Source organism: Panthera onca, chromosome A3 (genome assembly GCF_046562875.1).
Source record: "Panthera onca isolate mPanOnc1 chromosome A3, mPanOnc1 haplotype 2, whole genome shotgun sequence".
NCBI lineage: Eukaryota > Metazoa > Chordata > Mammalia > Carnivora > Felidae > Panthera > Panthera onca.
In genome coordinates, this window is record NC_138341.1 from 46,918,283 (window position 1) to 46,945,445 (window position 27,163).

Sequence of the window (27,163 nt, forward strand, 5' to 3'; positions counted from 1 at the left end):
GCAAATGTGCTTAATTAATTCATGTCCATCTGGGCAGGTGGGAAAGAAGTGGACCACAGGAACTGCTGGAATGTATTAGGAAACACATATGGGAGCTGGAAGAAGAGAACAGGAAATGGAAAATGGGCAGGAGTAATTGTTGAATGCATAGCTATAGATAGAGGCAGGGCAGGAGAATAGACATGTCGCACTCGTTGGCACCTAGGGAGAATACCTTGCCTAAGGCTTATCCTTAATCAGAAGAGCAAAATCCACACTCCACCAACAACTTGAGAAATCACAAATAACAAGTAACAGCACAGTACAGCTGGGAGGCAGACAGGAGAACCGAACAAGTGTGTGGTTTGTTGTGGCATTATTTGTCTTCACTGTACAACAGTCATCAAATTCCTATAGGGTTACCTTTTATGTAGCAGAGGGCTGGTTTAACCAAATAATACCTGTTCTTTTCTGAGTTTTAGGTCTTTTCTTTGTACTGTGCCTCAGAGGAGTCTGTTTTCATAAGAATCTTATATGAATGGGATTTTTTCCATAGTGTTTACTTACAGACTTTTACGTATAGAAAACTCAATTTTTATATAGTTTGTTAACAACTATGTAACTGTACTCTCTTGATTAATGAGTTGTAAGTTCATTTTCCATGATTTTCTTTGGGATTATTATCAGAGTTTGTATTCTGAAATGCCAATGAGTAAAAACAAGCCTTAACAGTTCATAAAAACTAATAATAAAAGTAGAGCTTAGAATTACAATGTCTTAATTTGGAAGACAGATTGCATATATTTATTTTTTGAGTTCTCTTACTACAGCAGCCAAAGAACATGAGGATGGCCGTCTACTAATTCACACTACTCAGAGGTATCACTAGATGCTCTGCCAATTATGAAGTACATAAATAATGCCTGCCCCACTCCCTTACATTGTCACTTAGTTTTAAAAAATAAAAAAAAGTGTGTACTCAACCATATGACTATTTAAGGTTAAAGCTTTGAGCCAGTGTCCTTTGTGTTAATAAGAGAATGAATTCAGCTCTATTAAATGTTGCCAGATGGATGGCTGGTTAGTTGTTGGTTTGAGGATTTTGTAAAGTTTCTGTGTTTCAACCTGTGGGGGAAAAATCTGCTAGTTCAAATTCTCCACAGAAAGCCAGCGCTTTCTGTCACACTTTCCATTTGGTGATAGCCCCTGGATGCATTGAGATGCATCATTGTAGCTCTAGATCCTGAGTTTATCATATGTATCAGTTGCAACAGAGGGATGTATTCAGTTTTGCACACTATTTGAACAAGTTTTGAATAGTAAATTTTGAATAGTAAAGAATAGTCAAAGAGAAGGACCATGCTACCAGAACTCCTGACAGGGCTTAGGGTCCAGTTAATTGCTGGAAACAGAATGGTTCCTAATGCTCTTTTTAGTGATGTGTTTATGGCTGCCAGCAGGGCTCAGTGGGACCTTTATACATTCCCTCTTTATCTCTGACTCCAGTTGATTGACATGTGAACCATGCTGGTGGTGTTTGAAGAAGTGCACTGGATTTCTATAAAGCTATGAATATTTCCTGAGCCTTATACAACCAGATCTAAATACTACAATTTCAGCTACAATGCTTTAATGCCTGAAAATCATTGGGCTGAAAAGCCAGTCAGATATTTTTAGTATTGAGTTTATTACTTAATTCATTGAAAATGCCTTCAATGAGTAGAAGTTTGATGGTAGGGAATGCTTATAGCAACATTTACTAACACACCTGTTAACTACTTACTTGTTCACATTTTTGCTAAAATATACAATAATGTTTCTATTTTGATTTGCATTCTGATTTTTAGTTAATAATATTAAGAAAAAAATCCAAGTAACATATTTTAAGTTTGTTTCTCAATTGCTTATGACATTAAAGCTATAAGTAAGCCAGTTACTACTGACTTTGAGGAGATTATAGCACAATTATAGGAATAATTGTGATTTTTCCATTTAGAGGACTTACAACACTTGCATTTGAAAATAGTAAATGATCTCTTGGTCTTGCTTCTTTCTGTCTCTTTTTCTCTCTTGCCCTTTACCACTGTGGTAGCTGACTCTAATTTAAAAAGGAGGAAATTTTATCCATAGATAATTCTGTGAAATATTGGAATAATGCTATTTATAGGAATAGAACTAAAGCTATATTATGCATTTTGACCCAAAATTATCTGTTTGAACAGAGTAGCAGTCTCTCATGTGAGAGATAGTAATTAAAACCTTTTTTTCCCCCTGTTATACAAGTCCTTTTTAAATCTTTCAAAAGAACACTGTGACAGGGTGTAATCCAATGTGGATTGCAAAGGAAAAAAAAAAAAAACATAAGATGTGTGATACCAAAGATTTTATGCTGCAGATTGCACAATTCTGTGGCTAATCTGTTTTTTGAAAAGCAACTTCAAAATGCTTCTCAAATGCAACTGTACCTTTATTTTTTCCCATTCCTTTGCAGAAGTATAATTTTTATTTTTCTTTGTGGTAGTTAGTCTTTTTATAAACTGATTTAATGTGAAGTGGTTTTAGTGTTGGAGTGGATGTGGACAATAAAGTTGATGAGCAGTTCTGTTCAATCAAGAATCAAAAATGTTCTCTTCTGAAAAGAATATAGCCACCTCAGAGACCTGACTTCTTGGTATGGGAATAGTTTGTTTTATTATAAACAGCATTGTATGTTTTCTACATATTATTTGGGGATCTAGGGTTTATTTTGGGTTTTACTTTTGTCATTGGACTGAACAGAAAATATCAATTCTCAGATTTCTAACTACCTACTCATATGAAATGAATTTGAAGATGTAAGGCAGAAAACATAGTGTGAGCCTTAAAGTTACAAAGATCTGGTATTAGGCCAGTTTTGCCATGATCACTACATGATTTAGGATTTGTTGGTTAATATCTCAAGGTCTCAGATTCATCATATATAAAATAAAGGGTTTAGAGACAGTGTCTTAAGGGGTTTTGTAGTTTAAAACTACGTGATTTTGTTATCCAATAAAGATGTGACCTGTTGTCTTTCTAAATGAAATAATTATTTCCATGCATACATAGCAATGTTGGGTAGTAACGTATGCTTGTTTACCCACCTGTTCTAGTAAAATAATGAGGGTGTTTGTATTTACAGTGTTATTTTATAAACTATTAATTTTTAAAGCATCGACAACACAGCGAGTATCCAGTTAACTATGATACAGTGAAAGAAAAAGTAATGCATGCTAAGAAAATAAAGGCTATAGTCATGCTTTGGCAAAATGCTATGATTTAAAGTCAGAGTAAACGACGCTTGAGCCATAGCTCTTGATGAGGTTATCTAATCAAACAAAATGTTGAGATGTGGTAGCTATGTCCTGGGGCTTTGAGTAGAAGAAAGAATATCAGAGAATTAGCCAAGTACAGAAAAATGGAAAGGAATATAGTTCTGCAAAGGGAAACTTTCTTTTCAAGTGGGGGATATATCCAGTTGTTATGTTATACACCTTAAACTTCTATATAAACTTTGGAAAAGGAAATGGATTAAAAAAAAGAAGAAAGAATAGATAGGATTCTCTCTTACAGCCTTTTGGATTATTTTTAAGTTTATTTATTTTGAGAGAGAAAGAGAGTAGGGTAGGGGCAGAGAGAGAGAGGGGAGAATGAGAATCCCAAACAGGCTCCTCACCATCAGCACAGAGCCCCATGAGGGACGTGAACTCATGAAGGGTCAGATCATGACCCACACCAAAATTGAGAATTAGACACTTAACCAACTGAGCCACCCAGACACCCCATCTTACAACCTTTTGTTAGAATTCCTAGAGAAGTAAGAACCTTTAGAAGTGTAATGGGTGCAAACAAAGAGACAAAGACCAAATGATGGTTTTGCACATTTTGTGGTTTTGTCCAGTTTTGTGTCACCTTCTCATTCAAGCCTATGGTTCTAGTGGGCTCAAGCAGAGAGGGGGAAAAGACCAAGAATAGGGTCTTTTACATAATGAGAATTCAGGTTTAAACATTATGATGAGATATTTTAAGCTGTGTTTATTTTCCAGTGGAACTAACAAAGCAAAACAACTGGATGCCTTCTAAGTTTTAGCAGAAAATTTACTTCCAGAGAATCTATAATCTTGGCCTAATACTCTGACCTCCCAAAATTAAAGCCAGTAGGAAGCTTTTTGAGTGGAAGCTTTATTATAATGTAGTGCTTCCAGTTCACACCATGAAATAAGCCAAGAAGTAAACTGAGTAGAAATTCCATGTACATATGATGATTTATATATATTACAGATAGTTACTCCGTAGTATCTGAAATGATATAGAAATGACCATCGATTTGGAAAAAGTAAAGTTTTTGTTTTCTCCTACACACAAAAATGTCTTAAGTGAATGAAAGATGTTGACAGAAGAGTGTGCGCGCGCGCACACACACACACACACACACACACACATATATAAATCTATAGACATATACATACATTTATAGGTAAAGATATAAATATAGTTATACCTATTTGAATAATATTTCTTGGCCATGATAAGCAAAAAGACAAAGCCATCAAGAAATCATAAAGGGAAAGATTGAGGGACTTGGCTATGAAAATTAAATCAGTTTTTAGGTGGCAAAGACAATATGGACATTCTGAAAAATAAGAAAACTGGAAACATTTATTTGCATTATGTATCACAGTTTATGGTTTAGAACATAATTGTATAAATCTTTCAACGCGATAATTAAGGAATTAGCCTCATAGCAAGAAAGTGGAAAAGGTTCTGGACTGTTATTAACTACGGAAATAAGCTGGTTAACATAAGGTAAAACAAATGACCCATAATATAAATGAGCACATTAAAGATATTAAATATATTAAATAATCTATATAATTCAAATGAAAATACTTGAAGAATATGATTAAGATGAGCCAAATTTAAAAATGTATATAATTGATAATTGGCATGATTATGGGGAAGCACTCATTCCATGCACACTATTGGAAGTTTAAACTGGAATAGCTCTTTTGGATGATTTGACGAACAAATAAAAATGCATACCATTTGATCTGCCAATTACATTTTTTCTATTTATCATAAATACTGGCACCAGACTACAAAATTATGTGTTCAAGGACATCCATTGCGACATTTTATATAATAGAAAAAAATTGGAACAGAGTAATGTCCATTATTAGGGAAAATTTTAGACAATATTCTGCTGTACTTAAAAGAAAATGATAGGTCTATTTTTCAAATGGAGAAAGATTTCCAAAACATAATTTCATTTATGTAAAATCAAAATGCAAACAATATAAGTATGTGGTACATAGAGTTTCTGGGAGGATACCTTGCAAAATTGAATAGTGCTGTCTGAGGTGTGTCACAGTACTGGCCGGGGAGCTGGTGGGTGAGCCTTACCTTTGGAATCCCTCAACGTGGATACTTTTTGAACATTTTAACCATAATTATAATATTTTCTTAAATAGTAAAAAAAAAAAACCCTCTTTTGCAGATTTTGCTATTACTAGACTATGACATAGTTTATTTTGAGGTTTAATATGCATTAGCAGGAGTTATAAGGGATATTTAATGTTTCTGTAAATAATTCTAAAACAATAAATTCACATATAATCTGTTTAGTGCCTGAGGCAAGATCTTAATCTCTCCATGTTCATTACAACAGACTGACATATATGTCTTTTGAGGGGCCAGAATTTTGAGAGAACCAAGGATTTCTTAAACTGTGGCACAAATTGCATGATTATATTCCATGAATAGCAAAACATCTCCAGAATAAAATGAATAATGCCTGCAGAATAACACAAATAACAGAATAATGCAAATAGCAAAATGTCTGTGGGATAGAGAGCTCTATTACTAGAATAGCCAACAGAATATGATATTCTGTTCATATCTCTGTAGGATTGGCTATATGATTAAAAATAGATATTTAACTCCTCCATGACTCAATTTTCAGCCCTCAAAAGGATAGACTACACAACACCTACATTTAATTTCGGCCCTTGTTTTATATTTCTTAAATTTTATTTTATATAAGCCCAGTTAGAAACCTAATAGTTTCCCCACAACTGCAGTTACGTTTCTTTCATGTGTCGTGCGAAAAAGAAAAAAAGAATTCTAGCAGGGGGTTAACGAGATAGACACCTGGGAGAGCAAAGGCTGAATCAAGGGGCAAGCATATTTTAAATTTAAATTTTAGTGCCAAATTGTCCTCAGAAAGCACGTGTCGCGCTATAGCTTCAACATTATATGATAATCTTTCCTTCTTTGATGTCACTGAAAAATATAAGGTTTTTAAAATAAATGCATGACAATCCAAACATGTTATCTCATTTTTTTGTTGTTGTATTTCTGAAGCCAGACTGAATTGGTTTAAATCCTGACTGCCACTTTTACGAACTGTAGTGTTTGGCAATTTCAATATTAGTCAAAACCTCTCTTGGCTAGGTTAATTAATGTGTAAAGAGAGAAAAATAATAATAACTGGTCCTAGGGTGATTGTGGGGACTGATAATTTAAATAAAAAGTATAGATAGTGTCTGACAAAGAGTAGCTGCTCAGTATTTGTGGTATTTATTATGATCATCATTTTTAGCTTCTTGGCTTCTGAATTACTTAATATGGCCTTCCAAAGACTTAAGATTATTCATATATTCACAAAGAAATATAATTTCTTTGGTGCCACAAAATGCTTTCTTAAGCCATTTAGAATATATTCTTTTTTTTTCCCAAGCTACAATACATGTAGTATATTGCCACACTACAGTACATGTAGTGCGTTGGATATTCCATCTTTCCTCATCTATGTCAAATAGCACTTTTAATATTCCCTGCTAACTTTTTTTTAAAGTAGACTCTATGCCCAGCATGGAGCCCAACACAGGGCTTGAACTCACAATCCTGAGATCAAGACCCAACCTAGGGGCCCCTTGGTTGCTCAATAGGTTCAGCATCCCGCTGGATTTCAGCTCAGATCATGTTCTCGGGGTTCCTGAAATCCAGCCCTGTGTTCGGTTCTGTACTGACAACTTAATATTCTGTCTTTCTCTCTCTCTGCCCCTCCCCTGCTCACACTGTCTTGCACAGTTTCTCTCTCTCTCTTACTTTCTCTCTCTCTTACTTTCTCTCTCTCTCTCTCTCAAAATAAATAAAGTCACCACGGTGAGTCACCACGGTGCCCTAATATTTCCTATTAATTCTTAAAGCTAAATGGATCTGTTGTCAGTTTCTACAAATTAAAAAAAAAAAAAATGCATCGTTCTCTTGGGCAAAAAGAAGTATTTGTAATTTGAGTCTGTTGATACTTTTAGTCTCTGGTGTTGATGGATAATATCATTTATACCATATAGTGGAGTTTAAATTAATCCATATAAATACCATATAGTGGAGTTTAAATTAATCCATATAAATGCACTGAAATATTAACTATTAGATTTATTTCACTGAAAATTTTAGTATAATGCCTTTTCATGGGAGAAAAGTTAGTATATGTGTAACTACCTCAACAACATAAGCGTTTTCAATGGAAACAAAAATTTGAACAGTAATCCTAAATACATACTGAGAAATTTTTAATTATGTGTTAGGTTTGGGAAATGCTTCATACTTTGTTCCTCATTGTCATTAGGTTAAATATTAGGGGGGAAATGAATCACTTAATTTAGACAGAGATAAATTTGGTACTTTGCTTTCACACTATTCTATTTGTTTATATACAATAATCTAGAATTATAATACTATCCTCAGGAAGATTCATGTGCTAACATTATGAATAGTAGTATATAGATAGTATTAATAACTCAAGAGCTATAATGCTTTGCTTTGGATCTGGAATTTAATGATTTTGAGGTATATGGCATTAGGAAAATTGCTTAAATTTTATGGACCTCAGTTACCTGATTTAAATAATCAAGAAATAATATAAATACACTTATAAGTTTTTGTGTGTGGGTTGAGTGAGTTAATATATATGAATTTCTTTGAAGAGTTTCTGGCCCATAATATTCAACAGAAAAAGTCACTTCTTGTCCTTTTGTACTAGCAGTTTTTATTTCCTTCTTATAAAGCCAATATAATTGTTTATTTTATTCTAGATTTATATATTATTTGTTAAAGAACTGTATTTCCTTATTTTACCTAGTAATGTGGGGGGTTATTTATATTAATTCAGCTTTCTTTCCTTTCTTTTTTTAAATTTAAATTCAAGTTAGTTAATATACAGTATAGTCTTGACTTCAGGAATAGAACCCAGTGATTCATTTCTTACATATGATATGACACCCAGTGCTATCTCAAAAAGTGCCTTCATTAATGCCTATGAAATCACTTTTAATTCTTAGGGAAGTTTTGTGTTCACAACAAAATTATGTGGGACAGAGTTTTCCATATACTCTCTGCCCCAACTCATGCATAGCCTCCCTGTTATCCATATCCCTACCAGAGTAGTACATTTGTCAAAACTGATGAACCTATATTGACACACAATAATCCCCCAAAGTCCATAGTTTACATTAAGGTTCACTCTTGGTGTTGCAATTCTGAGGGTTTAGACTAATGTATTATGGTATGTATATACTTTTAGTATTATAAAGAGTAGTTTCCCTGCCTTAAAAATTCTCTGTGCTTTTCCTATCTATCCCTCCCTCCCCCTTAACCTCTAGCAACCAATGATCTGTTTTCTCTGTCCTGTAGTTTTGTTTTTTTCAGAATGTCGTATAGCTGGAATCATACCATATGAAATTTTTTCAGATTGGCTTTTTTTCACTTAGTAATATACATTTAAGTTTTCTCTTTGTCTTTTAATGGCTTTATAGCACATTTCTTTTAGTGCTAGATAAATATTCAATTGTTTGGATGTACTACAATTTATTCATTCATGTACCAAAAGTTGTTTCCAAGTTTGGGCGATTATGAATAAAGCTGGTATAAACTTAAGTTGTAGGTTTTGTGTGGACTTAGGTTTTCAACTCCTTTGGGTAAACACCAAGGAGTGCAATTGTTGGGTCATATGGTAAGAGTATGTTTAGTTTAAGACTGTACCAGACTGTTTTGTATTCCCACCACCGAGTGAGAATTCCTATTGCTCCACATCCCTGTCAGTAGTTGATGTTGTCGGTGTTCTGGATTTTGGTCATTCTAATAGATACTATTTGACTATTTTGACTGTGGGGATATTTTCCCCCAGGAGATGGATTATTTTTAAATATTTGATTATGCATTTTATGTCTTATTTTAACTTATATGGATATGCAGCAGAAAACATGATCTTGGCAAGTTTCCCTGTGGAATACCTAGAATTATGAAATTGGGCATTTGCTCTCTTTTCTCTCATATCCATTATATTTGAGGGAGAAAAAATGGCTTCTCTTTGTTTATTCCAGACCATTACTCATAGAAAAAAGGTGTATATATCTAATTTATTTCTTATATTTGTTTTAATATGTAAATATATGTTTCTGTAAATGTACACGTATATGCATGCAATGAAGTAATCCATGCTTACATATAAGTAAATGTGTGTGTGTGTGCGTGCATGTGCATGTGTGTGTGTGTGTGTGTATATACCTCGGTTGCCTATACTATTGCCTATACTACCTTGACTCTTCCTGGTTTATTGTCTAACAAACTAGCTTTTTCCCCCTACTTCATTTAATATTTTACCCATGTCTAAACCTGTTGCTGACTTTTTCTTGGTGATTCTAATATGTTAAATCATACAGTCATACATATGGCCACTTATTTTTTGTCATTTCTAAGAAATACTTTTTCTTTTCCAATTCAGCCATCCATCCTCAAATGACTTTGTATTTTTTCATCAATAAAAATGATGATTTCAATTCCAATCATTAGTCTTCAATTCTTACCCTTCCAGTTTTAATACTTTACTGTCACAATTTCTTTACTTATTCATGTAGTAATAAATTATCATAATCTCTACACCCTTTGACTCATATTTGATTAAAACTGTAGCTGAAATCAGAAGCCATATATTTCATTGGCACTTAATGAAAAATGATAAGAGAAGAAGCTGATTATTTCCTTTTATTTGAGTTCCTTCTGTATGTGTATGTTTTTTCCCACTAGAGGATGAGAATAAGCTCCTTGATGACAGGAACCCTGTCATATTCACTGTTATGCCCTCTACATAATAGGTGCTCTATAAATGTTATTTGTATTGACATTGAATACATCGGGTTTTTTTTAAAGCAAAATGCAGTGGATTTTAAACATGCTGCAATTTTTAAATAATCTGTCTTTGAAGATGTTTCATGTAGTAGACTGCCTATTCAACATCACCACTCAGAAATTTGACATCTTAAAATTAATTTATCTAGAACTAAATTTTATTTGCTAAACTCCACCTCCAAAACATGATTTTTTTTTTATTCTGTCTCATTTTTTTACAAATGAAAACTTTATTATTTAAATATTTTTGGTCAGAAATTATGAAGTTATTTTTAACTCTAGTCTTTAATATACTACATCTAACACATCAGTGAACCCTGACAACACTTCCTTGCAAATATATCCACAATCAGATTATCATACATCATTTACACTACTACCAGCCTAGCAACACAATCATTCTTTTTCTCCTGAACTACTACAAGAACCTTATATTTGGTCTCTAGTTTTCAACAACATTCCTCTACAGACTATACAAATCATCTAGCATAATCCAATTTTTACTGTTTGTTTATTTTTGGGAGAGCAAGAGTGAGTATGAGTGAGGGAGGAGCAGACAGAGAGGGAGACAGAGGATCCAAAGCAGGCTCTGTGCTCACAGCAGAGAGCCCGATGTGAGGCTCAGACTCACAAACCATGAGATCATGATCTGACCCAAAGTCCAACGCTTAACCTACTGAGCCACCCAGGTGTCCCTAGCATAATCCATTTTAAAACTTAAGATTTCTCAGGGTGCCTGGATAGCCCAGTCGTGTAAGCATTTGACTCTTGATTTCAGCTCAGGTCATAATCTCATGATCCTGAGATTGAGCCCTACATTGGGCTTAGCTCTGGGCCTGGAGCCTGCTTAAGATTCTCTCTCCCTCTCCCTTTCCCCTACCCTGCTCATGGGGATGCATGTGCATTGTGTGCATTGTCTCAAAACACACACACACACACACACACACACATGCTTAAGATTTCTTCTTGTGCCTAGGATTTGATGAGTTAAGAAAGTATATCCCTCCTACCTAATAATGATAAATAACATCCATAAATTATATAATAACTTTTTTGAACCCAACAGAATAGAACAAGTAGTAGTCTAATATTTAAGAACTGATGAAAATGTGGAAGAAATGAAGATAGGGACAGAACTGGAAGAAAAAATGGCTGCCAAAAAAAGTGAGAAAAAAATGAAGTTAGTTTATGAATTACTGAAGAACTCATGCAACTATAGACACAATAAGGACTCTCACTGAATCTCAGGCAATTTTTTATGGATAGAGAACAGGGAGAGAGAGCATTTGTCAGTAGTGTAAGAAAGGTAGGCATCAGATACCACTAGAGAGAAGGCAGAAATTCCTGCCCCTTGTGCATTTCTTTTGAACAGAGAAAATTCTTTAAGCTATGAAGGAAGAATTGCAAATCCTTCCAACCAGCAGGGGATAGGGATAGCCTATTTGTTTCTGAGGAAAGGGTAGGATAAAAAAGTGAAAAACAAACACGTTGCATTCCTATAAGATATTCGGAAACCAGTCCTGGGTTGAATGGCATTAGAACCTTCTAGCCACGAGCATGTACCTCTCTGCCATGCAAGATCTGCATAGACATGAGGCAGAATTTGTCTGCCACAGAAAAAAAAAAAGGAGCAGGAATAATGACAGAATCCCATACCTGAGTCCCAGGAGCACATGACTTACTTTAGGCTGAATCTGGTCCAGGGTAATAGAGATCATCTCCTGCCCTCTTCCTGCACATAAGCAAACACCAAGGGATAACCAATAGCACTTTACTTAATGAAGGAGGTATATGTCAAGAATATAGAGAGTGATATTCTCTGAGTCTCAGGCCCAGAGGGAGGACCAAAAGCTGAGAGGTTAGCTGGAGGAAACCCTCCAACACATCAGTTTTCATCCTAAGAACAAGGTATCATTAGACAAATTTGAATATTGTGGTACAAATTTGGTTGACTATAGAAAAAACAAAATTCAGACCCAACTCATCCCCTGATTAGATAGAGTAGCTCAGCTGCTACACGTGATGCCCAGCATTCATTCAAAAATTATGAGATACACACAATAGCAAGAAAAAGATACTACAAGTAATAAACTAAACAGCCAAAATATACAAACTCAAATGTCTCATGTTGGGACCTTCACATTGGGACTTTTTTAATGATTAAAATGGTCAGAAAAGTAGTGGTAACTGCATAACATGCTTGAAAAGATTGGGAATTTCAGCAAATGATGGAAAATATAAGAAAGAGAAGGAAAGGCTAGAAATAATTTTTTAATGGTATCAGAGGCAAAGAATTCCTCATTGGATCCCTCGGTAAATTCAACAAAGCTGAAGAAAGAATTAGCAATGTAAAGATAGATCCATAGAAATTACATTAAACTACATCACACACACAAAAAGTGCATGTGTGTGTGGGGGGGGGGGGCGTGGTGGGGGGAAACAACATTTAAGAGTTGTAGGGCAGCATGAAATGGTTAAACATATGTGCAGTTGGAATCCCAGACAAGAACAGAGGAGAAGCAAAATAATTAGGAGATAATTGCCAAGAATTTCCAGCAAGTAACAAAAGACCTCAAACCATGTATCCACCAATCTCAGCTCACTGCCAGCATGATAAATATCAAACAAAATATATGTAGACACATTGTATTTAAATTGCTGTGAATGGAAAGTAAAGGAAATTCCTGAAGGAGGCCAGAGAAAAAGACATTATCTCTAGAAGGACAATAATGATGATAACACACACACTTCTTGTCAGAAGCCCTGAAAGTCATTAAACAATGGTGTAGTATCTTTAAAGGACTGGGGGGGAAAAAAAGCAAAACAAACAAACAAAAACCCTGTCAACACACACTTTTATGCACAGGAAAAATACCTTTAAAAATGAATAAGGAACTTTTAAACAAAAGTTTAAGGAATTTACTTCCAGCAGACCTGCACTGCAAGCAATGATAAAGGACATTATTGAGGCAAAGAATGTGATAAAAGAGAAACTTGGATCTGTATAAAGAAATGAAGACCTATGAAATTAGTAAAAAATGGGAGTAAATATATGGAATGTTTTTCTACCAATTCATTTAAATATATGAATGGTAGTTTTCTTGAACTCTCTTGGGTCCAATAGGATGTCAGTGAAATGTTAAAATATTTTGATTTGAATTAAAACTGAAAAATAATATATATTATATATAACTAATATATATAAGTATAACATATATTTGTATCTTATATGTTATATATTTATATATGATGTATATTTATATAATATATATTATTTATAAAATATAATATATGTATTATATATATAAAAATATGTTGTATATATAATATATATATGTGTCGGCTGTGGATAAAGCAGTGTTTAGAGGAAAATTAATAACATCAGGTATTCATGCTAGCAAATAAAAAGTTTCAAATGAATGTTCTCAACTTCCAACCAAAGAAAGCTCTGTTTTTCATCACCTGTCTTTTCTATTACCCTCCAGTCTCATGCTAATGCCTCTCTGTGACCAAATCCACTTTCGACCAAATCCAAAGTGAGTGAGAGACTCTGATTTACAGTCTATAGAGATCATAGGGCTGTTCAGAGAATGTGATCTTCTGGGTAAGAAATGAAGGTGTCTTGGATTAGGGAAGTCAAAGTAGAAGTTGTAGTATGTGGTCAGACTCTGAATATATTTTGAAGATCCAGTGGATTTGATGAAGGATTTAATGTGAATAATGTGAATATAAGGGAAGCACAGAAATAAATGATGATTTCATGCACTAGTAACTTAATGAAAACTGTTACCGAATACTGAAATGGGGGAGTTTAGGGAAGGAATTTATGGTAAAGGAATATATGTGGAAATCAATAATTTTGTTTTGAATTTGTTAAGTTTACAAAGACTATTATACATCCAAATCAGAATTATCAGTTATTATAACAGTTGGGTATACTAAGTAGTCTATATAACGTTGAATTCAGCTTCTCTGGTAAGGTGTACTCTTGTCAATATATTGAGCTATACATGACAACATTATTACATATTTTGTCATGCCCATTCTCTTTCCATTCCCACAAATGATTCCAGAAGTTTTAAAGTTTTTTTTTTTAATTTATTTGAGAAACTTTAGGGTGTAATATTTCCCTTGGCTATTCTCTGAATTTTACTACTTGTGCATGTTGAGTTCAAAGTCACTTTTTAAGCAAGACAAAAATGAGTGTATATAAAGAAGTTATTCTTTTTCTAGTTTCTAGTGTGTTTTTTTAAAGGAAAGCTTTCTCAGACAAAGGAGATTTAGTGAGGAGATTTTTTCTGTAAGTTTTAAGGGTTTAAGATTATTCATAATTTCTGAATTCTCAGAGATATCACTTTAATTGTTAAGATCCTGATCTTTCACTGTTAATATCCTAGTTCACAAAAAGACCTTAAAAGATTATGTATTTACCTGTTGTTGAATATCCCCAATTGTGTGAAGTCAGTTGCTGAGTTTAATATTAAGTAAAATGTTCTATACAAGTTTAAGCACTAAGCCTTGTTGCTTAAAATCCTTGTGTTTTTATTCCATACCTTGAGGCGAGAATTTCAAGTCTGTGCTTGTCACTGTCTCACTTTTAATGTTGCTATGAACAACCTCCATTCTGTGTAATAGGAAGGATAATGATCGAGTTTCATAACAAAAGCCAAAATAGCAGTGCCTGAACAAGATAGAATTTCAGTGTTCTCTCACAGTGTAGTCCAAATATAAGTAGCCTGGGCTTGCAATGAATATTTGTCAGTGCAGCTGTGACATCCTAAACCCATGGATTCCATATTGTGGCCTAAAATTTTGCTGCTCCCTTCACCAAGCCTCTTTTCTCTCTTCACTGGAAAGCTTGCCTCTTTGCTTTCATGGCATGATTCAGAAATTTCACAAATACTTTTGCTTAAATCCCATTGGCTGGACCTCAGGCACATGGTCATACCTAGCTGCAGGTAAGCAGACATATATAATCTTTGACTGGTGGCCATATACCAGAAAAATATCACAGTTCTTGTCTTAAAGGAATAAGAGCCAAATGGAAAAGAGGAGTGGTGTAGTCTATCACAATTGGCGTTATTTGACTTTAAATTGACCTATTGCTGGGGCGCCTGGGTGGCTCAGTTGGCTAAGCTTCCAACTTCGGCTCAGGTCTGTGGGTTTGAGCCCCATGTCAGGCTCTGTGCTGACTGCTCAGAGCCTGGAGCCTGCTTTGGATTCTGTGTCTCCCTCTCTCTCTGTTCCTCCCCCACTCATTCTCTCTCTCTCCCTCTCTTGAAAATAAGTAAACATTTAAAAAATTAAAAAAAAATTGACCTATTGCCATATCGACCCATTACCCTGGTCTTCATTCTCAGTGCAATATGTTGTTGATTCCTTGAGTATCTGGTTGTCTAATATATCCCACATAATGCTATCCCACACAAAAATATATATATGATTCTTGCTATATTTTACCCCGTTTCTTTCTAACAGTTAATTACAAATTTTCCGATATTTCACCTGGAGTCTTTTGCTTAAGTCCCTCTGTCTTTATTAGTTTCCTTATCAATAGATTTCTTCATTTGTGAGCAGTAAAATCCTTATCTAGTTTACTGAAGAAAAATGAAGTATGCTATTGAAAGTACACTGAGTGTCTCACTGTCATCAAAGGACAAGTTAAAATATTGCTCTGTGCTCAGACCCATCTGGAGATTTCAGAAACGTGAATTCATGAAACTTCATCAGGGGCTGCCAACAGACAACTCAGTTCCAACAGCCTCACTGCCTGAGCCCTGCCTCAAGATTCAGATGGCTTCAAATGTGCAGATAAGAGGATCAAATTGAACTAACTTTGGCCACAGTTTCACCTCTTTTTTCCTGGGATAAGTGTCAAGGACAAAAAGGAGGAGAGGAATGTGATGGCATGAACACAGTGACCTGAAAGAAGGGATGATGAGCAGCTTGCACATGAGGTGTCCCCTCTTCCTTGGATGGTGCCACTCTTACCTTTCTATTTATTTGAATACTTTCATTGACCTTTGTTTGGAGACAAGTCACACTTTGTCCAAATCACCATTTTATCTCTTAGCTTCTTGGATAAGTGTTTTATATTTGAGCTCAGTTTTATTATTTTTAAAGTAGAGTATTGGGGCACCTGAATAGCTCAGTTGGTTAAGTGTCCAACTTCAGGTCATGGTCTCATGATTCATGAGTTTGAGCTTACGCTGTGAGCACAGAGCCCGCCTTTGATCCTCAGTCTCCCTTTCTCTCTGCAGTTCCCTCACTCATGCTCTCTCTCTCTTGCAAAATAAACTTTAAAAAAGTTAGAGTATAAGTTTTGGTAAGGTCCCATGTATATTTACATTAAATAATTCCTAAGATGCCAGTTATATTTTAAGACTTAAAAATATTAACTTCTATACTTATTAAACTGATCAGTATTACAGAATTAGTTATTTGGTTTCTAATCTTTGCAGTTATGTTTATTTTTCCATTTTAGCTTATGTATAAAATTGTAAATTCATTAAGAAATTGCCTACTAAGTTTTTTTCTTCTGAAAGGCTTAATTTAAAGCTAATCATTTATTTAGCATTACATAAATGCTCCTTCATTAATTGATAGTTGCCTCTAAGTTTTTCAACTGCCATTATTTAGTAATTCCTCAAATTGGAAGGATAAGAAGGAAGAAACTAACTTTATTAAATAAACATTTACAAACTTATAAATCTCCATATGTCAACTTTAATTGATCAAAGCTAGGTGGAGTTGGACACTGAAAAGGGTTTTGAGTCTTGATTGAGATTCAGTGGAAAAGGTTACCTTAATTAATGATTCCTGCCTTAGATGCAGGTGAGGGTATGGCAGTATGTATGATTCCTTAACAAAACACTGGGCGTCTCAAACTGTCATGTGCAATAGGACGCACCTTGGCAACTTGATGAAATATAGTTTCAATTTTCTAAAATCTGAGGCGGGACATAAGAGGACACATTTTCAACAACTTACCAAGTGATGTGACTGCTGCTGGTCCATAGGCTGCACTTTGGGCATGAAGGCCAGAAATGTTAATCAATTAGACCCTTTCTCACTGAATTTTTTGGCTGGTATAAATGAAAATTCATGCATGCATGAATACATGCAACGAATATTTATTGACTCTTCAGTATATGTCAGGCAATTTTCTAAGTGTAGAAATACAGCCATGAATAAAATAGGTTCCTGCCATTATAGGTGAGTGTGTGTTTGTGTGTGTGTTTAAGGGAAGCAAGGGACTGGAGAGAAGCCGAATGGCAAAAGTTAAGCAAGTACAGAAATAATAAGTACCTGAACAAAGTGTATCTTGCTCTGGGAATATTTACCCCAACCCCCTTTTTCAGTTTAGCAGCAAACATACCCAGTTGTTCTTAAGCACATAAACAAGCTCAAGCTATTCTGTAGCAAATAAAACAGGCTGGATTGTGCAAAAAATAGTAGACATTGCTGGGATATTTCTATCCCACTTAGTTCCAGTTGTTGGGCCTTCCATAAGTCATAATATGACAGATTCCAGTGTCAGGTACCAGAACTTTATGTTCAATGGATAAATAAGTCAGCTGCACAAAAATCCTCACTGAGGAACAGTGTGCTCCCCACTACAGAGACAAGCTGACATTTGCAGGTAATATTCAGTCCTGGCCTACTATCCCTTTTTACTATTACAGTGAAAACGCCAAAAGTCCTTACTCACAGAGCCACCATTCAAAATAGAACCTTCAGAACCTCTGGAGGGGTGGTTGGGTGGTCAGTTGGAGGGGAGAACTTAAATCTGAAAAACGTGTAGACCAAAGTCATCAAAAAGGACTATTTAACAGTCATGAAGAGATGGTCCTGGCTAGAATTAATACTGAAGCTGAAATAAAATGAGACTCATTAGAAGTAAATGAGCTATTGTTCATTGGCCAGTCTAGGTATGCTTGTTACTGAACAGGGTGGGAACTCAAAAGTTTGACAGAGAAGTGATAACAGTGTTTTCAATTTTCTTTTGCACATTTTTTGTGAAGGCAAATTAATGACCAGGTTGTATATGCTGCAGAACTGGTCCTTTAGGCCTTCTCTGGCCTTTTTGGTCAGCCTCTGCTACAGAGGACCTTGGTGCTATTGTCATTCAACTGGGCACTGATGCCATGGTTTGGTGACAAAAAAACAACAAAAACGAAAACATCATAACCCAACTAAAATCTCAAGATCTTACTGAAGTCACTGCACATAGAAGAAATGCAATACAGAGGGTAGGTGACCACAGTCATTGAAAGTTGATTCTGTCAGAGAGGATACCTCTAGTCTGAGATCATTATACCTTTCTGAGCTGCTTAAATCCTTACATCTCACATGGAGCAACATAGCCCAAAAGAAACAGTGGCTTTTACCCATGTGACAATTTATGAGGAAACGTACATTCTCAGCACAGTACTATGCCCAACTATAAAATTTGCTTATTAGAAATAATGGTAGTCTTATAGTCGGAAGTATTTGTCTTGGCTACCTCACTATACATAGCTGCAACAAGGGCAAAGATGAGTAGGTCTTGTTAGAAGTCCCCGTGCCTTAAAAGGCCCACTCCACTCAGTCCCTGAACAAAGTGAGAATGTCTCCCCCAACTGAGTTTTAATCTCAAAATTAGAAACTAGAAACTCTTTCAATATTAGTCAATTTTATAGCTGAAAATGCAGTTAAAAGTTTAGTCCTTGCTAGGTACTCCTTCAGTCCAGGGCCCAATTTCCCCTCCCTCCCTTTCTCCCTTCTGTCCCCCTTTTATTTCCCCTCCCCCTGTCCTTGATTGAATTCTCTTTCCTCCCTACCCCCCTTCCCATCTCCTTCCTTCCTTCCTTCCTTCCTTCCTTCCTTCCTTCCTTCCGTTTTTCTTTTCTTTTCTTTCTTTCTTTCTTTCTTTCTTTCTTTCTTTCTTTCTTTCTGTGTGCAGCTTAGTTTGAAAAATAAGAATTATTTTAAAGACTTTGGGTATATACTAAATAGCAATAATATAAAACTAATGTTTTAAAGGATAATATATACCCTGGCAATAAGGAAAATGAAAAGAAAACTCTTTTTCTCTCTTTCTGTTTTATCTGCCCTTCTACACTCTAAGAGAAACTGTATTCTATACATTATTTATTTTGCTGGGAGGAATAGCACGTAACAGTCCCCTTGGCACAGACTGTTTAGAAAAGGTGGTCAAGGCTAAACACTGTTCTACATAAAGTAGAATTTTTGAAATGTTAAAATAAGAAAGTATATATTCTCTTATCGATGTGAAATAGATTTTTTTATTTGAAGAAAAAAGGGAATTGGCCCTTAGGGCTTAAAAGAAGTGTTAAACTCACAAAAGTCAAATGAATGTTTCTTCTAAAGTTTAAATAATTATCACCCATAAAAACAATCATAAAATGCCCTACATTTTATATCCTGTTATACTTCCTAAATGCTTTCCCATATGTTTTGATATAATTTTGTTGTCATAAATATCCTTGTGAAGGAGGGTGGGGAGTAATTAATTTTCTCTCTTATTCTCAGAGGCAACCCCAAATCCTCACTGAGTAGATTAAATATGCATAACTTCATTTTTCATTCCCTGACTGATTCCAGAGTCAATATCTTAATATTGCTAAGAGAAGTTGCATTCCTTAAACTAAGGCCTCTGTGATACAGAGAGAATATTTATAAGGTAATAAGTAAAGCATTTTTATGAAAGAGAGCCCAGGTATTATGAAGAAAACATATTTCACATTTATTATATAATTTTAATTATTGGAGAGGAAATGTTTCATCTAGGTACCCGGGAATTTTGTCTATAAAATAGTGATATATACTATTATTAAAATGCATTTTCTTTGAAAGTAAATTTTTGTATATTCTAAGATTTAACTCTTACTCGTGAGTTAGGATTCTGAGTCTCTCGCAGATTCAGTTTTCCTCACAATTTAGAAACCTGTAAAAGAGAACACCAAAGCTGGTATCAGAAGTTAAGATTTCATGTTGTGCAGTAAGGCCCGGAATGGAAGTCAAGGTATCTGGGGAACCTAAGAAACTTCAAAAATCCAAGCTCAGAATGAGGAGAATGGTGTTAGTTCCATTGAAGTCTAAGTCAGAGGTGGTTACAATATGCCATGGAAAATAAAAATAGTGACAAATGTGCTTAAATATATATTGCATATATCTGTATGTATATTCATGCCTAAATCTATATATATCTACTCTATCATACACATATCTGGGACAGATATATCCAATAAAAATATACTGTGAGCCACAAGTTGAAGACATATGCAATTTAAATTTCCTAGTGACCATATTCAGAACTAAAAGAAACAGGTAGAATTAATTTTAGTAATACATTTATTCAATGCAGTGAATTCAAAATATTGTGGTTTCAATATATGTAATCAAAATTTAAATTTTTGAAAGAGAAAAAGAGAGAGGGAAGGAGGGGGAGGGGCAGAGAGATAGGGGACAGAGGAACTGAAAAGGGCTTGCACTGACAGCAGAAAGCCCAGTGTAGGGCTTGAGCTCAGGAACCATCAAATAATGACTTGAGCTGAATTCAGATGCTCAACTAACTGAGCCACACAGGCACTCCTGTAATCAAGATTTGATTGTATGTATTTAATATAAAAAGATACTTTTACCATACATTCTTGAGGGTGAAGAATGGGGGAAAATGGGGCAATTTGTGGTATTATTTATCTGTATGTCTATGACAATAAATGGCATATGCCTTTTGAACCTAGGAATGAAGCCATTTTAATTCTATCACCCATGCACACCTATTAGAAAAAAATGTGAACAGCAGTTTGCCTCATTTTTGCCTCTGAGTAACTAAGTAACACCTGAAACATAAGTCAAAAAATAAAAATCAGTGTTAATTACCACATAGCATTCTTTTGCAAATTTTAACAAATAGGTTAAAATGGTTATTTGATCAAAAAATCTTCTTGCTTAGTTTTGCATAACAATGTTTAATAATCATCTTTGGACATTTATCTTTGCCTGAATGTATATAAAAATCTTTGGAAATGCAAGTCATGTGAAAGGGATTTATATAGAAATAACAGTAAAGATTGGACTAAGATATCTAGACGTCTTTTTATGTTCTCATCAAGGTACCTTTCCTCTTCAGATATCTGAGGAAAAGACACACACAGGAGACAGTAGTATACACAATGGAATGTGTAACCGGGCAACTTTGAACTTTAAGCCTAATGAAGTTCTCTGGTGAAAAAGACTTGACCATGTGGAAATACAGTTTTGCATATGCTAAAGAAAAATAATTAAAATAAGAGTCTGTTGCTAAAGTCTAAATAGCCATTATGAGGGCCACAGATGTAGACTCATCTTTTTGTAGCCTGTGATAAATAAAAGGGAATGAAACTTATCCTCAACACCATCCCCAGTGCTCTGCCAAAGATCATTATTGACCTCTTAAGAAAGCAAGTCTTTGGCTTAGCAAAACTGTGAAAGGGGGAACTATCTGGATTAAAACATTCAGGAAATCTAGTGAAAATATGTCATTTTCCGAAAGACAAAATTTTATGAATTCCGTAGATAAGTAGAATAGATAGATAATAGATAAGAGAAGTTAGCTGTTAACAAGCAGTGGTTTGGTCATTTGGTCATTCTGCAAAATCAGGTAGCTGATTTTTGTAAATTACTTTGCTTTCACAAGAGAAAATATCTTGTAAATATAGCAAGGCTATATTACTTGTTTGGACAGAAAGAAGTCAGAGTTGAAGTCATGTACCTCTTTTGGCAGTGCTTAACCCACATTTATTTTACCTTGTTGAAAAAGGGAAAACACAGACTTTGAAAGGTGTTGTATTACAGTGCTATAGAAATGGGGGGGGGGGGATCAGTATCAAAAAGACTTAGAACAAAAAGTTTAAAATGACCCATTTCAATTCTCAGAAGAAAACTGGTATAATTGATAGACTCTCTCTCTGCAAAGTGAGATCAACACCATAAAAGTTGTTCAGAAAGCCAGCTGGGGGAAAGGGTGAAATGGAAAGTAAGAAAGATAAATTACTAAGACAAAGGGATGTTGTGCACGCAGAGGATGAGGCACAGTGGATATTATATACACCAAATGTTCACAGTGGCTTTTTGTTGTTTGTGCACTTAGAGTGCATTTGTAAAAATTTATTTTTGCTTTTATATATTTTCCAAAATATCTGCAATATATTGCAAACAATTTATGAAATAGAATATAGGTAAATGGTATGACCTAGAAAATTCTAAATAAGGATGGAAGGAATTAAAGACAGTTATAAAGACATTATCCATTAATGAAACTCCAGAGTTACATGGTTTTGCTTATTATTTCACACAAACTTTTAGAAAAGAGTATTACACAGTACACAAACTATTTAGAATTTGTATAGCACAACATAGGGCATATTTTGAGCCATAAACTATGCTAAAACAAAAGATAGCTACAGTAAAAGCTAGTGAAGAACAATTCTTATAAATCAATGTGCAAGAGATACTAAGTACTAGTAAAGAGAATTGAACAGCATTTCAGAATATCAGTTCTATAAGACTAAGGTAGAACCTAATACATGGAGTAAAAGTTTGTCTTAATATGAGAAATCCCTGTCTGTGTTACTTTAGATCCAAAACAGAAGCATAGCAAAAACAAACTAAAAAGAAATAACATCTTGCTTTATTAAAATTTATGAAATTTATTAAAATTTCTAAGTGACTATGACTTTTGGCATATATGTAGATCTCATCTGAATATTCTGGTAGGCTCTTTGGCCTACCAATTTGAATAGTAATGCTATTTTTTTCCTCAATGGATGGACTAGACCTTCTAGAATAATATAGCAGTAGTATAGGCATTCTTTTTAATAGATACAAAATTTACAGTATTTTATCTTTTGGGTGTTAGTGACTATTAAAAGTAGATAGCATTATGATAAACGCCTCTATGTCACTTTTCTACAGAAATGCTAGTCCTTGATTTTTATTGAATTGAATATCTATTTCATATTTTAAAATGATTCTATACATTTCCCTTTTTTACATATTGTGTTTATAGATATCTCAGCAGTAATAGGAACAACCACAATGATAATGAAGAGCCATTCGTGTTAAACTATATACAATGTTCTGAATAGAATATACTGCTTTATTCGTTTCAGAAATCTAGTTTAGGTTGCTTATAACATTTTGTATCTTTATTGTGCTGTCCTTTTTTATTATACTGTTCTTTTTGACACTTTAGTTGGGTAATTTGTCTTTGTATCTTTACCTTTGCTTATGGATCCTTTTCTCTTGGTCTCTGGGCTGTGGTTGCCCATCCATCCTGCTACTTTGCATCAAGAACCTGTAGGCTCTTCCTTTTTGGGGGCTCCATGTGCTAGTCTGTGTTAGGGGGTAAAGCATATGGAATCAATCTAAAGATGCCTTTATCACTCTAACAATGTAACTACTAGAGAATTTCTGTTTGTAGGCAAATCTTTCTTTACACTGCCCCCAACAATTCTATTTTTTTTTCTTTTAAGCATGTTTTGACTATTTTTCACAAAGATTCATTGATAAGACCACAGCTATATAGCACCGTTAATCTCTTTTTGTGTGTTTTGGGGCCATTTTCACGCTTTTTGAATTTTTTACTTCATTTTTGAATAACTAATTTTTAGAGCAAAGATGCTTTCCAAATAATTTATATAATTACTACTTTAATTATAAAAGCACATAAATTAGCTCACTACAATACAAATAATTCTAAAATGTGTGCCTTAGATGAAGGGATGAATTGTTAATGCTGGAGGAAAGCTGTGGCATTACAATCGAAAGAAAAAGTAGAGAATAATTTTAAATTGTCTCCCTATTTTATTCTGCCCATCCTCCTCCTCATGAAAAACACACACCCACATACACTGTTTTTCTGACTATAAATAATTTAATCGTCTGCTGCTGAAATGACAGAGAAAACTCACAAACACAGTGATTAAACTGTATTCAAGTTGATGATCAGGAACCAAGAGTTTCCTTAATGCCTCTAAGCAGCTACATTGTTAAGTCCCTAGGCTACTCACACTTGTATGCTCTGTTCTTCTTTAGCCAACTGTTTCTTACCTTTTTATTTATCTTTCAGGTCCAGTATCTCATCTTCCATCTTCATCCTGTTGATGGCTCATGCTGTCTGTTTCATTTGAAGCATAATTGAAACCAGGACAAGAGACATCAGATTCTTTCCTTGACCCATCACACGGACTCCTGCAAAGGTCTTTCTGTCTCCTGACTCTTCTGCCTTGTCCTTTAAAGTTGGCAAATGGTTTACAGGTGAGACATGGTTTACTTTACTATGCTAGCTTGTTTTTAGGGGACCAACTTTATTACTATCTCAGGGCACTCTCAATAGGGGGGTGTAGCTCATTTGGAATTTCAGTTCTGTGAGTAAAACATGGTAAGAGCTACTGGGTTGGTGGCACAGAGGGGGTGCAAGAAGGATTGAATAGTCACTGCAAATGGGAAGAGAATACCAGATGCCCGTGGGGTGAGATCAAAGAAGGAAGCATGTACCCAGACTATAACTTTAAGACATTTATCCTTGGAACTCTCATTTGGATCTTCATCTTCTCAGTGAGCTTTTGACAGTTTTTAATCAATGGACCTGGAACTGTAAAACTTGTGGATGTATCCTGGCTCATAATATTTTGACACTTGATTGTGTGCCAAACCTATATGTGTCTTCCCAAGCTATCCAGAATCTATAAATCAAAATTCTAAATATATATGTGCTGTATAGCATATAGATAAAATATACTCACTATTTTTATATATCCAAATTACCAAGCCAGATGAAAAACAGAGATTTTCTCCTGAGATAAGGAAATTGGTACATTGTGGAAGAAAATGTATCATAGCTGGCTTTGACTAATAAGATACAGACCGTGATTTCTTAAACTGGTTACTTATACTAACTTTGTCTTTCTATATCTTTCTATGAAAGATACATATTTTGAGCCTACCCAATGCCAGTTGCTTTTCTTTAAACTAAGTCAACCAATAGACAGACTATCATGTATTTCACATATGATTAATACTGTCTTCATAAAATTGTATCAATGTAATTTACCACATGGTATATTTAAATTCTCGTGATTCAAATTGCCTTCTTATATGACATTATCCAGATAAAGCAGACTTTGAAAAAATAATAACTTAATTCTTTTTAGCCACAGTTTATGACAGAAAATAAAGGAAATAGAGGCATTGATCATGTTTTAATTGGTTGGCACATTTCTTCTGATCACCATTTCTCAAGGTGATGAAAATGCCCTTTCATTTTTGCTGATCTGTCAGTATACTTTCTTGAATGTTCCAAATTGCTCAAAGGGATTTGACATCTAAGGAGATGATGAAAAATTGTCTTTCATCCAACTGTAATGTTCTTGCAAATCTCAAGAACTGAGCATTTAAAAAAGTATTTTTACACGCTCAAGCCTAGAATCTGCATCATAGCCATCTTTGAGACAGAAATACTCTGTTCTGGGGAACAAGGCCATGGAAATTGTAGAGTTTTTCTCTTCTGTTTTCCTTCCTTCCTTCCTTCCTTCCTTCCTTCTCCCTCCTTCCCCCTCCTTCCCTCCATTATTCCCTCCCTTCTCTCTCTCTCTTCCTATCTCTTTCATTCATTCTTTTTGTTCTTGTTGTTCTTCACTTATCACAGCTAAAGACTTAGATTCCCTTGGCACCTTTCAAAAAATTCTCTATATGCATTCTACCTGGAAGAACCCTATGAAATGTACCCACAATGTTCTGGTGACTCAGGGAACCTCTCTTGATTCCATTTTATCATGTATCTTCTTGACCCTCCTTCTAGGGCTGACCCTTAAACTTAAGATTTGTCTCTTCATCTTTATGTCTTGAAGGTATGCTCTGTGCAAATTTGGTTTTCCTTCCTATCCTGCATTTTCTTTTGTGGGCTAATTTTAGCTGCATGATCTGAAGTCTTCCCTTCCCTAGCATTACATCTCCTATCTCCTTGCCTATGCTTTAAAGAAGGAAGTATGGGAAAAAAGTGAAACAAAACAAAAACAAAGTGAAACAAAGTAATATCTTCTTTCTTGATACATTGGTATGGAAAGGAAGGCAGAAGCCTGATTGCAGAAGATTGCGATCACTAAGATATGTATAACCAAAGGAGTTTATTTAGGCTTTTGTGATTAGGGCAATAAAATATTGAAAGTGATGTTCCCTAAAGTTTAATTTGACAGATGTACAAGAGGGATTGAATAAAGATAATGCTGAAAAGACAGAGCCCAGGTAGGAGAATGAGGCACCTGGGTGGCTCAGTCAGTTAAGCATCCAACTCTTGATTTCAGCTCATGTTATGATCTCAAGTCATGAGACTAAGCCCTGTGTTGGGCTCTGTGCTGGGTGTGGAGTCTGCTTAAGATTCTCTCTCTCCTCCCTTCATCCTTCCCTCACTCTCTTTCTCTTTCAAAAAAATAAAAGAAGATGGAATTTGCCTTCTCTTTTTTGAGAAAACTTACTCAATACCCCAAATCTAGTGTATGAAAAAAAATTCTGCTTTTTATTTGAAAGTAATATTGGATCCCCCTCTACTTATTTGTTTCTACTTACAGCTCTGTATTTATAAGACAGTGCTGATTTTTTGAGAACTGTTTCCAAGGATTGTTTGCACATGTGTGTTCACAGCTGCTTGAATTTTCCAGCTTTTCAGTCCTATGAGCATGAATGTATGTTTTGCTGAACACATATAAGCAAATATTTTCTGTCCCCACTTTGAAATTACTTTCTGAGAAGCTGAAATAATTAGAAAATAATTTTTGTTGAAGAGTTATATCTATGTTGGTTCCTTTGCTGTGAATTATATTTCTGCCCTCCTTTGGAAAGTTTAAAATCCACTACAGATCAAAGGAAGCAGTAAACCTGGTGGCAAGTCTGCGTATGAAACATGATCAATCCTGGGTTCTACATTTTCCTC